Source organism: Bombyx mori, chromosome 14, assembly GCF_030269925.1.
Source record: "Bombyx mori chromosome 14, ASM3026992v2".
NCBI classification, from domain to species: domain Eukaryota; kingdom Metazoa; phylum Arthropoda; class Insecta; order Lepidoptera; family Bombycidae; genus Bombyx; species Bombyx mori.
The window spans coordinates 5592231-5606897 of NC_085120.1; the positions used below are offsets into that span (position 1 = coordinate 5592231).

The following is a 14667-nucleotide window of genomic DNA, read 5'->3' on the forward strand; positions in this document are numbered from 1 at the left end:
CATGTTTTTTTGCAATGACCTCGCAAACTCAAACTTAACTGTTTCAAGCTCAATCGAGAAAGACGAAACACGGTACAAGATAGGACTGTTACGTGTTTATTAATGTAGTAGAGGTTATTAATTCAGAACGTAGCTTTTTTTTTAAACAGGATTGAAAGTCGTGAAGTAATTTTAGACCATAACTTTTGGTTAATACACTGTGTAGAGCTATTACGTGCAGCAGAGATGCGAATGGTGCGATGGATGTGTGGAGTAACGAGAATGGATAGAATACGGAATGAATATGTTAGAGCAAGTCTGAAAGTGGCACCTGTGACAGAGAAGCTGAGAAGTGCGCGTTTGGGAAGGTATAGACAGGTGATGAGACGAAATGAAAATGAGGTGGGTAAGAGAGTGTTAACTATGAATGTGGAAGGATATAGAGGAAGAGGTAGACCTAAGAAGAAATGGATGGATTGCGTGAAAGACGATATGGGTAAGAGAGGAGTGCGCGAAGAAATGGTATATGATAGAAGAGTAGGTACCACCACCCTGCCTATTTCTGCAGTAATGCAGTATAGCGTTTCGGTTTCAAGTGTGGGGCAACCGTTGTAACTATACTGAGACCTTAGAACTCATATCTCAAGGTGGGTGGCGCATTTACGTTGTAGATGTCTATGGGCTCCAGTAACCACTTGAAACCAGGTGGACTGTGAGCTCGTCCACCTATCTGAGCAATAAAGAAAAAATGGAAGGAGAAAACATGTTGCGCGGACCCCAGATGACTGGGAGAAGGGCAGGAGAATGATGATGACACTGCGACGAAAATCTTCAGCTAGAGCGATCGTTACGTCAAAGTTGTTTATTTCCTAGCCATGATAATGCAATCGAAAGCACTTCCCGTATTACGAGTATACCATAAATATAACAAATTTCGTATTCTTCACGTGGCCATACACAATATGAAGATACTCGTCAACGATTCAGTACAGAGGTCAGTCGGTCGGCAGATCAAAAGCACGTTTACGTACAGCACGTATCACGTTTAATATCAACCGGAACGTGACTTATAGATTACATAATTAACATATTTATTGAATTTTTTTTGTTACTTGTAAACTGTCATAAAATTCTGTTCTCCGTCATATCGATTCATCGATTAATTTAGAAATAACTTTTCACTGTCCCATTTACTGGTGTTTTTTTTTAATTGCGAGGGTAGATGAACGACAGTTCACCTGATGTAAAGGGGTTAGCGAAGCCCATATACCTCACACCTTGAGGTCTCCTGTTCCGGCTGTTCCACCCTTCAAACCCAAACAAATACGTCTCATTAATCATTAAAAAAATATTCGGTTGGCTTATTCTGAGAACTAGAGGCCCCACAGTAGTCGAAATTCGACTATAATTAATTGGAATTGTAAGTTTGTACACATACTACAATCACAAATTTCGCCAAGGCTACACTATAAAAAAATATTAATAAAGACAAACAATATTTAATCTATTCTCAATTTGACCACAGACGTCAAGAACAAAAGTTTGACAATAAATAGTATGAATGCGTGTGTGCGTCAAATACATAGTATCTGGTGTGTGTAATGTTTTCTTTATTGATTTATTGTATCTTTTATGCATTATTTTAAAAAAATATTAGCATTGTGCACTTCTTCTCTATATTCTCTATAAGTGTGGAAAATTTCATACTCCGCCGTCCGCGCAATTTTCGTAAAAAGGGATACAAAGCTTTTGCTTCACGTATTAATATATCATAATAGAATAGAACAATCGGAATATTGCTTATTTAACGCAAACGAATTATTACTTTACGAAAAGTTAAAGTTGTATTGACGAATCTCTAACTATAACATAAATAAATTTACACTCGCTCACATAACACTGCAAATATAACGGGTGTCTGTTTGTCTTTACTTACTCGTAACTTAACGATCTTCGTTTGTGCACTGACCTTAAAATCGTATCACCATTTTTGGAAATTTGACACGTAAATTTATTCAATCGCGGAAACGTCCCGCATAAGGTAACAAGATAAAATTACAAAATTAGCCAGCCATGCATGTCTTGAGGCTTTTTATTTTATTTTATTAAAGTGAATTAAGGTAAATGGAAAGGTAGATGGCAAACGTCCCAGAGGACGCAGTCCTGCCAGATGGTCGGACCAAATACGATCTTCTCTGGACATCAACTTCCACAATGCCCTTCACAACGCTACGGATCGTAGAAGATGGAGGGAAATCGTACGGGAGAAACTGAGGCAGCGGGGGAGTCACGACCCTCAGTAATGAGGAAAACGAAGCGAGGAGGAGGAAAGTGAATTGCTCACGGTTAACTTTCTAATTCACTTACGAATAAATTTAAATTCAAACTGTGTGTTAATCGCTAATTTGATCTAATAATTAATGATCACGGGATTCGGATTCTAGTGCTATTTTAACTATATTGTCTTTATAGGCTAACGATCATAAATTCCATCTAATAGTGTTTTTTTTATTGCTTAGATGTGTGGACGAGCTCACAGCCCACCTGGTGTTAAGTAGTTACCTAGAGCCCATAGGCATCACGCAAATGCGCCACCCACCTTGAGATATAAGTTCTAAGGTCTCAAGTATAGTTACAACGGCTGCCCCACCCTTCGAACCGAAACGCATTACTGTTTCACGGCAGAAATAGGCAGGGTGGTGGCACGAACCCGTGCGGACTCGCAAGAGGTCCTACCACCAAAAATCATGGTAATAAAAATCACCAGTAAATATCTATACATATAAATAAAATTAGAGTGTCTGTTTGTAATATTGAAATAACCGCTTTTACTACATGCATATGAATATAGCTGTGGTACATACACCAAAATAACATTTTTTACAATTTTTTGTCTGTCTGTCTGTCTGTTTGTTCCGGATAATCTCTGGAACGGCTGGACCGATTTGGATGAGACTTTCACTAATAGGTAGCCGATGATATAAGGAGTAACTTAGGCTAGCTTTTTTTAGACTAGCTTCGCCCCGCGGCGTCACCCGTAGTTATTGTCGTACCGCGCGCGCAACATTGCGGGACTCGCCTATCAATAATAAAATTTAATGTTTCCGAAGCGAAGCGAGGGCGGGTCGTTCGCTAGTCATCAATAAAAATCATGTGTGATCACGGTCGCTCATTCTCGTTCACAAAGCCAAGTCGCTAACGCTTATCTGTCTGCTTCGAAGCGCTCTCCTCAGACCTAGTTTTGAACAATATCTCAACAACGCTCAACAAACACCATAGAGAGAAGTTTCATTCCAAAAGCAGATGGTATGTGACGAAAAAACATGCCCTAAAAACGCACCCTGGTTGGACGCAGTGGTTCTTAATAATTTGTACAATCACTATTTTGTTTATAGAGGTAAAGTTATGTTTAAGAGTTCGAAATAAATGGAACTTACATTTTAATGGGTGCCAGTAAAGGTGGTATAACTGTATGAATATTATACATACCTACCATTATTATAACTTTATTGCACAGCCTGGAGAAACTCATCATTATCGGAACAAATGGAGGGGAAGCGCGCTAGAGGAAGAGCGCCAGCTAGATGGGTGGACCAACTCAAGGAGGTGACTGGAGGCCAGATACAGGGAGCGGTACATATGGCGCAGAACCGGACCGAGTGGAGAAGATTGACATACAGTCACGATCCTCAGCATTGAGGGAACGACCAGAAAAAAAAGAAAAGGTGGTAAAGATTTTTATAAAACATTTTTTTTTCAATCTACGTATAGTAAGTAATAATATTTAATTTAATACAATTAAATGATTACTATAATATTTTATGCATAATATATTCTAAAAAAGTTTCATTTACAATAATACATTACATAGATACAGAATAATACATTCCATAGATTACATAGATAGATACATCATAGAACTTCACAATTCAATCGATAAAAATATATATAATTTACTTCCAAGTAACACCAAAACTATCAACAAATATTCGCGTAAAGCTTTTACCGGCAACGAGACGCCATAAATTGACCATTGGAGTGAAAAAAGCAGTAAAAATAAATAAATAAAAAAGGCGCCACGGAGCGGACGTCGAGGTGACTCGGCGGGATCCGCGTACATCCCACTCGTTTGCATTTCATACGTTTATAGTTCGGAACGCGACCCGACCGACCAACGCCGAAATCCGCAATCTTCGCAGTGCGACGACCTTGGTCGGTTTATGAGCCGTTATGAACACGCAAGGGCGCCGCCGCGCGCACCGCCTGAAAAACTGTGAGAACTCAAAACCGGTCGCTTTTTTTTTAAAATTAAACACATACCTGAATTAGTTTGAAAATTTCAAGGACAGATACGTGTTTCTCTGGACATTTTTTGCGTCACGCGAATAATGTTATTGAATTGTAATTAAAAACAAGTTACGTGAATATTATTCGAAGAATTTCGTCTGTATAACGCTTTATTTAGGGATTGTTTTATTCGTGTTTGCGCAAAGAAGAAAGCGCGCGTAAAACTTTGTTTACGAAATAAAACTTCTCTTTTATGTGGTATCGACCTTTTTAGGTTGCTATTTTTAGCACCATTATAATTTTTTCTCGTGGATGTCGCAAAAGGTGACTATGGAATTCACCGGAAAAAGGGCATCAGCGTTCCACGATCTCCGTAGGTACTACCGTCCTGCCTATTTTTGCCTCGACGCTTGCGTTCTCGTATTGAACTGCTAAAGTCCAACGTCAGACGAGTACGACCTCATGTAACAAGATGGACGACGGCATTCACAGTGTATAAATATACTCATATATTATTCCTTATCAGTTTAATTTATAGTGATGAATTTTACATACACATTTAAAGCGCGCGTTGTGAAATAACGTTAATTAGCAAAAGTAATTTTAATTAATTAAAACAAATACATACATAAATTATGAATTCATCCTTAAATAAAATATATGTCTAAGGAATGCCATTGCAACGCCCACAACTCAGTCGATGGTTAAATCGATCATATTATATTATACTATTACTAGCAAGAACTTCTTAAGAAGTAATATCTCTCAATGTAATGAATAGACTATTCAATTTTTTGTCCGCAAATTTTAAGGTGTGCAGCAATAAGTTTTATTACTGATCGACGATCGTACCGAACGCTAATTTCAAATGGCAAAGATCTTTATCGCTCGTGTTTTCGAGAGTCAAATGGAAAAAAAGCAACACTTTTTTTTTTTAAATAACGATTCAAATATCTGTTACATAACACAAGAAATGTGATAAAAGAATTAATAAAAACGATTTGAATTACGTAACGTATTGTGTGAGCTGTTTTATGCTAACGATGCTCCTATCTCCGGTTCAACAACTCGAAACTGATCAGGATCCATAAATTAATTCATTCGTAACACCTGTTATGCAGAATAATGCTTTGACGTCATTTATATTTTGATTACGAAAAAAAATAACGATCGGTATTTATTCTGTTTATTTCAAGTTCATGAATCAATCATCAAATCTGATGGGAATTCAAATAGAAATAGACAATCAGGCGGGTAATGTCTTCCGTGCACCGCACGAATCAAATATCACAAGGTATCTGTTAAAACCGCAAGATATAATGAATTTTAGTTTACATATATTAATAAACGTGACATCTAAAAAAAACTAATTTTCGAATGCGGTCGTTCAAAGTTATCGAAATAAATATTTCAATTAAGCAAGAAACCAGCCAACCATAATACACTTGCAACATTGTGTCGACGAAAAAAAATGCATTTCCAAATTTAACAATATTATTATTTACTGGTGTGAGTCCGCGCGGGTAGGTACAACCGCCCTGCCTATTTCTGTCGTGAAGCAGTAATGCGTTTCGGTTTGAATGGTGGGGCAGCTGAGATCTTAGAACTTATATCTTTAGATGGGTGGCACATTTGCGTTGTAGATGTCCATGGGCTCCAGTAACCATTTAACACCAGGTGGGCTGTGAGCTCGTCCACCCATCTAAGCAATAAAAAAACTATAAAAATATTTAGCAATAACACAGTACGCAAATAAACTATGGGAACCACCCAAAGGATTACTACTAGCTTACTTACTAGTCTCCCAACCTGCGTGCATTTTTATTGCGTAAGAAACGCAATGATTCAAAGGGTGTTAATGTGTATGCATACTCGCTAAAAGATCTACCGAAAGTAATTAGAACAAGGCAACTATGATGTTGCGAAAAGGCATGAGAATATATATTTTAGTTCTAAAACGAAACAATTGAACGAAGATGTATCATAGCACAGACAGCAGTCAATGTAATGCTGGTTTAATTGGAACGATCTAAGTAATTAAAACGCCATGTTCCATTAGCAAATAGCATACTCATTTATCCCTTGTTAGTTACGCTACGCGGCATCGAGTTTTGGTTAATCAAACGCGGTAAAATCAGTCACATTTGTACAAAGAATTATTGCTTTTCTATTCACTATTACTTATTATCGGAATCTAAGCGTTTACATATTTATTACGTTTATTTAATATTGATGGCAGGACCTCTTGTGAGCCCGCGCGGCTGGGTACCACCACCCTGCCTATTTCTATCGTAAAACAGTAATGCGTTTCGGTTTGAAGGGTGGAGCAGACGTTGTAACTATACTTGAGACCTTAGAACTTATATCTCAAGGTGGGTGGCACATTTGCGTGATGTCTATGGGTTCCAGGTAACTACTTAACACCAGGTGGGCTGTGAGCTCGTACACCCATCTAAGCAATAAAAAAAAACATACGAGAATCTTACAAATAACAGCAGATTTCAGTATGTGACTGGGTGCAGATATCTTAAAACATTTTAGAATTTATTTGTATGATATATACAGCTAACGTAGAAGCATCTAGAATCAAGGTGATTAACAACGAAACAAAGAATTCCATGCATGCCGAACACACCTAGAACGTTAGGATACATATTATTTTATGTATTGGTTCGCATAAAATATACACTTGACTTAATATTGATGTATTATTTGTGAACATGTACGTCACGGAATAATTTGTGATATCGATTATGTCTGTGTTAAAATGAGACCTCGTACAATAAACAATAATACGTTGAATAGATTGATATTTTGTAGTGGAACGATGTTTTTCTAAGTTAATTTGCATCATAAATTTGTATTATATTATACATAATTCGAAGTATATAATTTATAAATTGTATTACAATAATATTTGTAAAAGACGCGTTATCGTGGAATTAAGCTGGTCTTTCTCGAATAAATACACAAACAAAGAAATTGAACTACATATATAATATTAATCAAATATTTCGAATACATCAAATGGAATGACACTAAAATTTATTTGTAAAATCTTAACGTTCTTATTAAAAGAGTTAGGTAGACTAAAAAAATTTGCAATGATAGAAAAACTAGAATCACCACATACGGCCATCAAGCTTCAAACTAGGATACCTTGTACTTTGGGAACTGACTGATACACATACTGCTATAAGTTTCATCACCTAGATTAAGAGAAAATGCACCTGTTGATCAATTCCATTTTTTTCCCTTACCAATTCTAATAACCTCGGGAAGTTATTCTAGATTCACTGAACTAGTAGGTGAGCTTACGGGGCTCAAACCTAACGTCGTTGCTAACACTAGCCCTAGAAAGAGCAGTGCTTCGCAGAATCTACCACCGGATCGGAAACCCGACCCACTGAGAAGATCCGGCGAGAAAATCAATGGGCTGTGTCTGTGGGGTAATTTACTCGCCAAGTCCAAGCAAGCGACGGGTTCAAAGAAAACAATGACCGGTGCTTGGGGTACCTAAAAGCACCGTAAGTGGATCGGGAGGATCCGAAATGACGTGTTTTGGGCAACGTCTACTGTTTACCATTCGGTCCGCAGGATCGGGAATGCAGTTACCGCCGGCATGGATTCCTTGACCATCGGTCTAGCAATCGGGCGCGCTAACTACTTCACCACCGAGTCACTCGACAATATCGAAACACATAATGGCCGCATTAAAATTCTAAGCGTATAATTCATTTCCCACGTATTATCTAGCCTAATAATAGGGACGGACGGTTTGCGATTTAAAATAATAACAGATTCTATTGATTAAATTAAGAAATTGTTTTTACGTTAAATAGTGATGTGTAGCATTAACGATGGATACGTCCAGTTTCCATTCGAGACAATAAGCTAATTGAAAAGGATACATTGAGATTTTAACCTTTAGTGTCTCAAATTGGGCTGTGGCATTCACGTTTCAATATCTATGGACTCGGTAACTACTTTACACCAATAAGGCGACGCGTGAGCTCATTCACTTTGCAAATTAATTTAGTGAAAATAAGACAATCTGGCGTTTCGTGAGCCCGCACGGGTAGGTACCACCACCTTGCAAATATCTGCCGTGAAGCAGTAATGCGTTTCGGTTTAAAGGATGGGGCAGTCATCGTATTGTAAAAACTAAGACTTAGCACTCATGTCTCAAGGTGGGTGGTGGCATTTACGTAGTTGATATCTGTGGACTTCGGTGACCACTTAACCAAGCAATAAGAAATACAATTCTATTTCCATTCCGTTTCCCATCTGCTTTTCGCTCAGTGGCTTTTCAAAAGATATCGCCTTTAGTGATAAGACGTCCATTAGACATTAAGTTCAGGTGATTTTTATGTCGCCCCAAATTATTATTTTTTTGCTTAGATGGGTGGACGAGCTCACAGCCCACCTGGTGTTAAGTGGTTACTGGAGCCCATAGACATCCACAACGTAAATGCGCCACCCACCTTGAAATATAAGTTTTAAGGTCTCGAGTATAGTTACAACGGCTGCCCCACCCTTCAAACCGAAACGCATTACTGATTCACAGCAGAAATGTATTATTTTGGAAAAAAATTAATAAATAAAAAAAGTTAAATTATAAAAGCCTCGTGCTTCTTACAAAAGCTAATAACCGTTCTAACACGCAATGGACCAAAAAATGGGTGTTCCTATACATTGTTTTTTTTTTAAATAAAATTCTTTCGTTCCATAAGACGATTACAATGTCTCTATTCTATGATTAGTATTCAAGCGTCATATTAGTTCGCACTATATACGAGGATGTATTATGATTGCCAATAATCAGACAACTAGTAAAAATAGATAATTGCTGTATTTCTATTTAAATACTCATTTAAAGTGTGAAAAATTAGTACAAGTATGCATTTTTCGGTAGGCAGCGGCTTGGCTCTGCCCCTGGCATTGCTGGAGTCCATGGGCGACGGTAACCACTCACCATCAGGTGGGCCATATGCTCGTCTGCCTACAAGGGCAACAAAAAAAAAAACAAAAAAAATATTTTTGTCTTTATTTATGAAGTACATATTAACACGTTATCCGTGGCGACCAATAGCGGTATTTCAGATTAGTCAGACAAATTCATTTAAAGGCTACAGCTTAACCTAATTTGGGTTGATATTTATGTTCACTTTAGCAATCTTTGACAGTAAAAACTTATAACGGAACGAAGATCCGATTAACCCCGTGAAAGATGCTCGTAATGTTTCCATGCGGATCATTGTTGACACTAAAGACTGAAAGTAATGTTTTGAAGAGGTCAGTGGTCCCCTTTTTTCAATTGGTTTGGCATGCGTAGTATATTACAGTTTAGCGAGTTTTGCGTGTAATTCAGAGCCTAAAGGAAATTACCTTCAGAATGGACATCTCAAAGCCAATGACGGCGTGCCTGATATGTCAGTAAGCAAATAGAATAGCAGATATAATTAAAACTTTTTTAAAGTTTAATCTTGCATTTATTATGTTATAATATCCGATACGATCACGGACCACCGAATTCAAAACAACGAAAATAATAAACGCAAAATTAAACCATAAAAGTAGTTTTAAATTGTGCCCTATTTCCATTCTGTTCGTACAATTAATACTTGAAGCTGCTTTCAGAATACGCTATACTATAGTGCCATATAGTATAGCAACGTATGCTTAGCCAATAATAATAATAATATATAGTACAGTACAGTGTGAACGTGTCCATAACAATGTATGGTGTGCGATATTATTGTGCTATGAGCTATATACTACATATATAATAAGAAATCATGACTCAAAATATTAAAAATATATAATTGGAACGACACAAAATACAATTTTCAACAATTATGGATTTTAAATACTAATGACAAAATGTGGGTAACTAAGTTGACACGCGAATGTACCACGTCCGTCCATCCCTGGTGCCGAGATCAGACAGAGGCCGTGCCGTGTACGAGGCAATATGTTAGTGGTCCCCTCAACACCCCTCTTCAACTCCGAACAGTCTGAAGTCTCTGCTGTATTAGGTCAGCAGGCCACGCCCACTTCCTAGGTCTTCTTTCCTTTGAATATACTATTATATTATAGCGTAGTCTGAAAGCGGCTTCAAAGACGAAAAAAGTATCGTACATAGAGTGGTGTCACAGTGGCTTTCAGAGTTACATTATGTGGCGTTTTATGTGTAACGAAACAAATGAACATCGTTGTACCCAAGAATGAACATTAACATCACCGCATCAAAAGAAACATACAAAACAGTACCTATATGTCTCGAACAGAATCAAAGCAAAACAACTCATGAATATTGTGTTACATAATTCAAGTGGATGCACTAAAAGTTTTAGCGAACTGGACAGACGGCGCCGCGCTGGGTGTACGTGATACCCCTAATAATGTTACTTGCAATTCGCAAAAAATACATTTAAGTTCTCGTTTCGACTTTTAAATGAGATTTCGGTGAAAATTTCGCAACTAGCGAATTCAACGGGGATTCTTTTTATAATTCCAATACGATAATTCGACAGAGGCAAGTATGAAGTTCTAATCTAAACCTACTGGCGGTAGGACCTCTTGTGAGTCCGCACGGGTAGGTACAACCGCCCTGCCTATTTCTGCCGTGAAGCAGTAATGCTTTTCGGTTTTAAGGGTGGGGCAGCCGTCGCAACTATACTTGAGACCTTAGAACTTATATCTAAAGGTGGGTGGCGCATTTACGTCGTAGATGTCTATGGGCTCCAGTAACCACTTAACACCAGGTGGGCTGTGAGCTCGTCCACCCATCTAGCACTAAAAAAAAGCGTTTCGGTTTGAAGGGCGGGGCAGCCGTTGTAACTATACTTGAGACCTTAGAACTTATATCTTAAGGTGGGTGGCGCATTTACGTCGTAGATGTCTATGGGCTCCAGTAACCACTTAACACCAGGTGGGCTGTGAGCTCGTCCACCCATCTAAGCAAAAAAATAATAATTTGGAACGACATAAAAATCACCTGAACTGATTAGATCATCTCTTACTAAGATCCAAAATGAAGCTGCCAATTCACGACTCAACATCAACTAAGAAAACAAAACTCAATACTGAAGACCAAACGGATATTGTGTATAGAATCTGACGTTTCCACATTTCACAGAAGGGCTATTATTAGACACAGCTGGTCATTTTATTTGATATTCACTACGGTTAAAGACACGAAACGCACAATTACGGTACAAAGCATTTGCTATTCCGAGAAAACGAATAAATACTATACCTATTAAGTGACGTGACACACTGGCGCCCATCCTTTGATGAAATCGTTCCTAGGGAAAATAGAGGAAAATTTCACGATCCCAGTATGACAATAATTTTATAATGATATAATTAATACTGTTTCAATAAATAACAAATTTTATGCAAAAGTATTTTGTATAAAATTAAATAGGTACTTTTGTTCGAAATTCCATAATCACGGATATCTTCAAGATTTAAATACATTTGAAGTATAACATAAATTACATAATATTATCTTTAGCTTCGTGACTGATTTTTTTATTTATTTATTATCCTTGTAGGCAGACTAGCATACGGCCCACCTGATGGTGAGTGGTTACCGTCGCCCATGGACTTCAGCAATTCCAGGGGCAGAGCCGAGCCGCTGCCTAAATAAATAAACTGATTTTCTAAAAATACATTGTATGGTTACAGAGGAGAAAATGATTTGTCTTCGCTTATTTAAATATATAAAGGGTTTGCATTGAGTGAAATGTAAGAAGAAATATGTTGCATATAAAGTTTCTTTGATACGGTAGATTAGTAATCGGATAAATTCACGTGCTCCGACCATCCTAAAATGGTAGTAGGGCCTTCAAAGTTTATGAAGTGGTCAAACGGTCAGTCGACGAGCGCCTCGGTGTCGTGGAATGTGGTACAGCCGCGCCACGGCGACACCAACTAAACACGATTCCGAGAAAAAAATACAATCAAAATAATAAACGAGCTTCGCCCAATGGCGCTACGTGGTACTACCGCCGGCCGACTTGAGCCGTCAAACGACAGAGTTAAAAATCAAAATAATTTCCGAACCGAAAATAGAATACGTGTAAATGAAACCCGCAAAATTATAATTTACGTAATTACTGGTGGTTGGACCTCTTGTGAGTCCACCCGCAAAATTATAATTTACGTAATTACTGGTGGTTGGACCTCTTGTGAGTCCGCACGGGTAGGTACCACCGCCCCGCTTATTTCTGCCGTGAAGCAGTAATGCGTTTCGGTTTGAAGGGTGGGGCAGCCGTTGTAACTATACTGAGATCTTAGAACTTATATCTCAAGGTGTGTGACGCATTTAGTTTGCAGATGTCTATGGGCTCCAGTAACCATTTAACACCAGGTGGGCTGTGACCTAGTCCACACATCTAAAAAAAAAATAACTCATCCGTAACACGAGAGAATTATTACAGAACATCAAGAAAGTGCTTCTGAACGTGTTCAACGGCTTTACTGTGTGTGGAAACAATACAAATACAGTTTAAGTAATCAACTAAATGTTAATCGTCTGTTTTTTGTAACAAACAATATTATCAACGGTTGCAACAAGCATAACTAAATCTAAATAGCTTTGAAGAGCATCGAAGAGCGTGCTAATTATGTTTAAAATAGAAGTGGGTTGGTGCATTATTTGCAAGCCATCATAACAGGTCAATCGTTAATTTTAATTCCAATCCAATGAAATATTTAAATCATCGTTATAATCTAGACACGGCAACATTAAATAAACTCTATAACAGGATATAAAGCACTAAATGAAAAACTCTGCACGATGCTCGAGCGTGATAAATAAATAACATTAGGAAAGTATACTTATTACGACAATAACTTAACATGCATAATGATAGCGCACAGTCCTTGTAAAAACTAGATCCGGGACATTTCATAAAACGCGACATAAACAAATGATACAAGATCGCCGAAAAGATATTATTATGGTAATGCGCTGCCTCAGATATGGGATCCATACGACCTTCCGAGGACGCCGGCCGGTGTCGATGACTCGTCTGGGACACTTGCGCAACGCGGACTTGAAATATCATAAAATTCCGATAATACTAGTGACGTTCGTTTAATAAATATGCTAAATTCCGAACGTCGTAAATTCTTAAACATCGATCGACGTATTCCTTAATTGAAACTGGTCGAATGTTTTTAGATATTAGATTATAACCTTCACATAATGAGCTGTAAAATTTCACGGTGACATATTGTATTCTAAAAGATTGATCGATAAGTGTATTGGATTCACAAGGAAGTCTAAAAACAAGGAGATGTTTCATGGGCATTTTGAAGGTGACGACATCAGTAGATTAGTGACTAGATGAGGTACAAGTGAGATTGGTATTCTAGGCAACAACTGGAGGACCAGTTGGTCCTCCGGGGAAAACCGGGGAAAACAACACAAACAGGAAATCTTCGTTTGAATTGATGATATATATATATATCTAAGTCGACTAAACAGATTCCGTGTAAATTACTTCTAAAATATAAATAGATTAAATCTATTATGACACCATTGAATTAGTTTCGTACCGTTCATGAGAAATTCTATTAGGTGTGTAATATCGATGATGCAGTTCAAAATTCAATTACTAACAACTATTACTACATGTAAAAACGTTTACTGCCTAACAATTATTTACTTATTTAGACTTGTAGAATTTTAGTCTTTCTTTGTTAGACATAATGCTAGAAAGATGAAATCTGTAAAGTTTCAACCGAACCCGTTCACTGTCGAATTGTCTTGACCTTTATATCGCAATGAATCAGAAAGTTACCTTAACTTTCGCCGGGTCAATGTAACTCTAACAAACCATACAATTTATGAAATTGTTGAGAGACCAACGCTTTCTAGAAACCACGATGATCGAGTGTCATAGGTATGTTAAAATAGGAAATGACGCTGAAACTCTTTAAATAAGTCTGTTTCGGTTAACCACAATAGTTAAAATATTTAAGCAGAAATTACATTCTCTAGATTCAACTTATCTCTTTTTTAAAATAAGTTTTTCTGATCTATTGGAAAGGCATTTCTTATTATTTCAAATATGTATATAATTCATCCTACCCTTATTGATATTATGAAAATACCTATATTGTGATATAGCTAGTTTTAAATAACGCATGGATCGGCATAATAATCTTCTATTTTGACTGCAAAACAATCATGCGTCTCAGTTGAAAAGATTAAGGTACAAATTATTAAAACGCAATTGAGACTTCAACCTCATATCTCAAGGTGTAGCATTCACGCCGTGGCGTCATGGTGACGAGGAATTTGGTTGGCTACACACTATGTATATGGCCATAAAAAACTAATATTAAAAACGTGTTTTAAGATAAGCAATATGTTTCAGTTAA

General features: G+C 37.4%; 1 protein-coding gene across 1 annotated transcript in view; it reads right to left on the reverse strand.

The window, feature by feature from the left end:
- Positions 1-14667, reverse strand: part of LOC101738328 (N-alpha-acetyltransferase 15, NatA auxiliary subunit) — a 113543-nt gene that overhangs the window by 75012 nt on the left and 23864 nt on the right. The window lies entirely within an intron of this gene.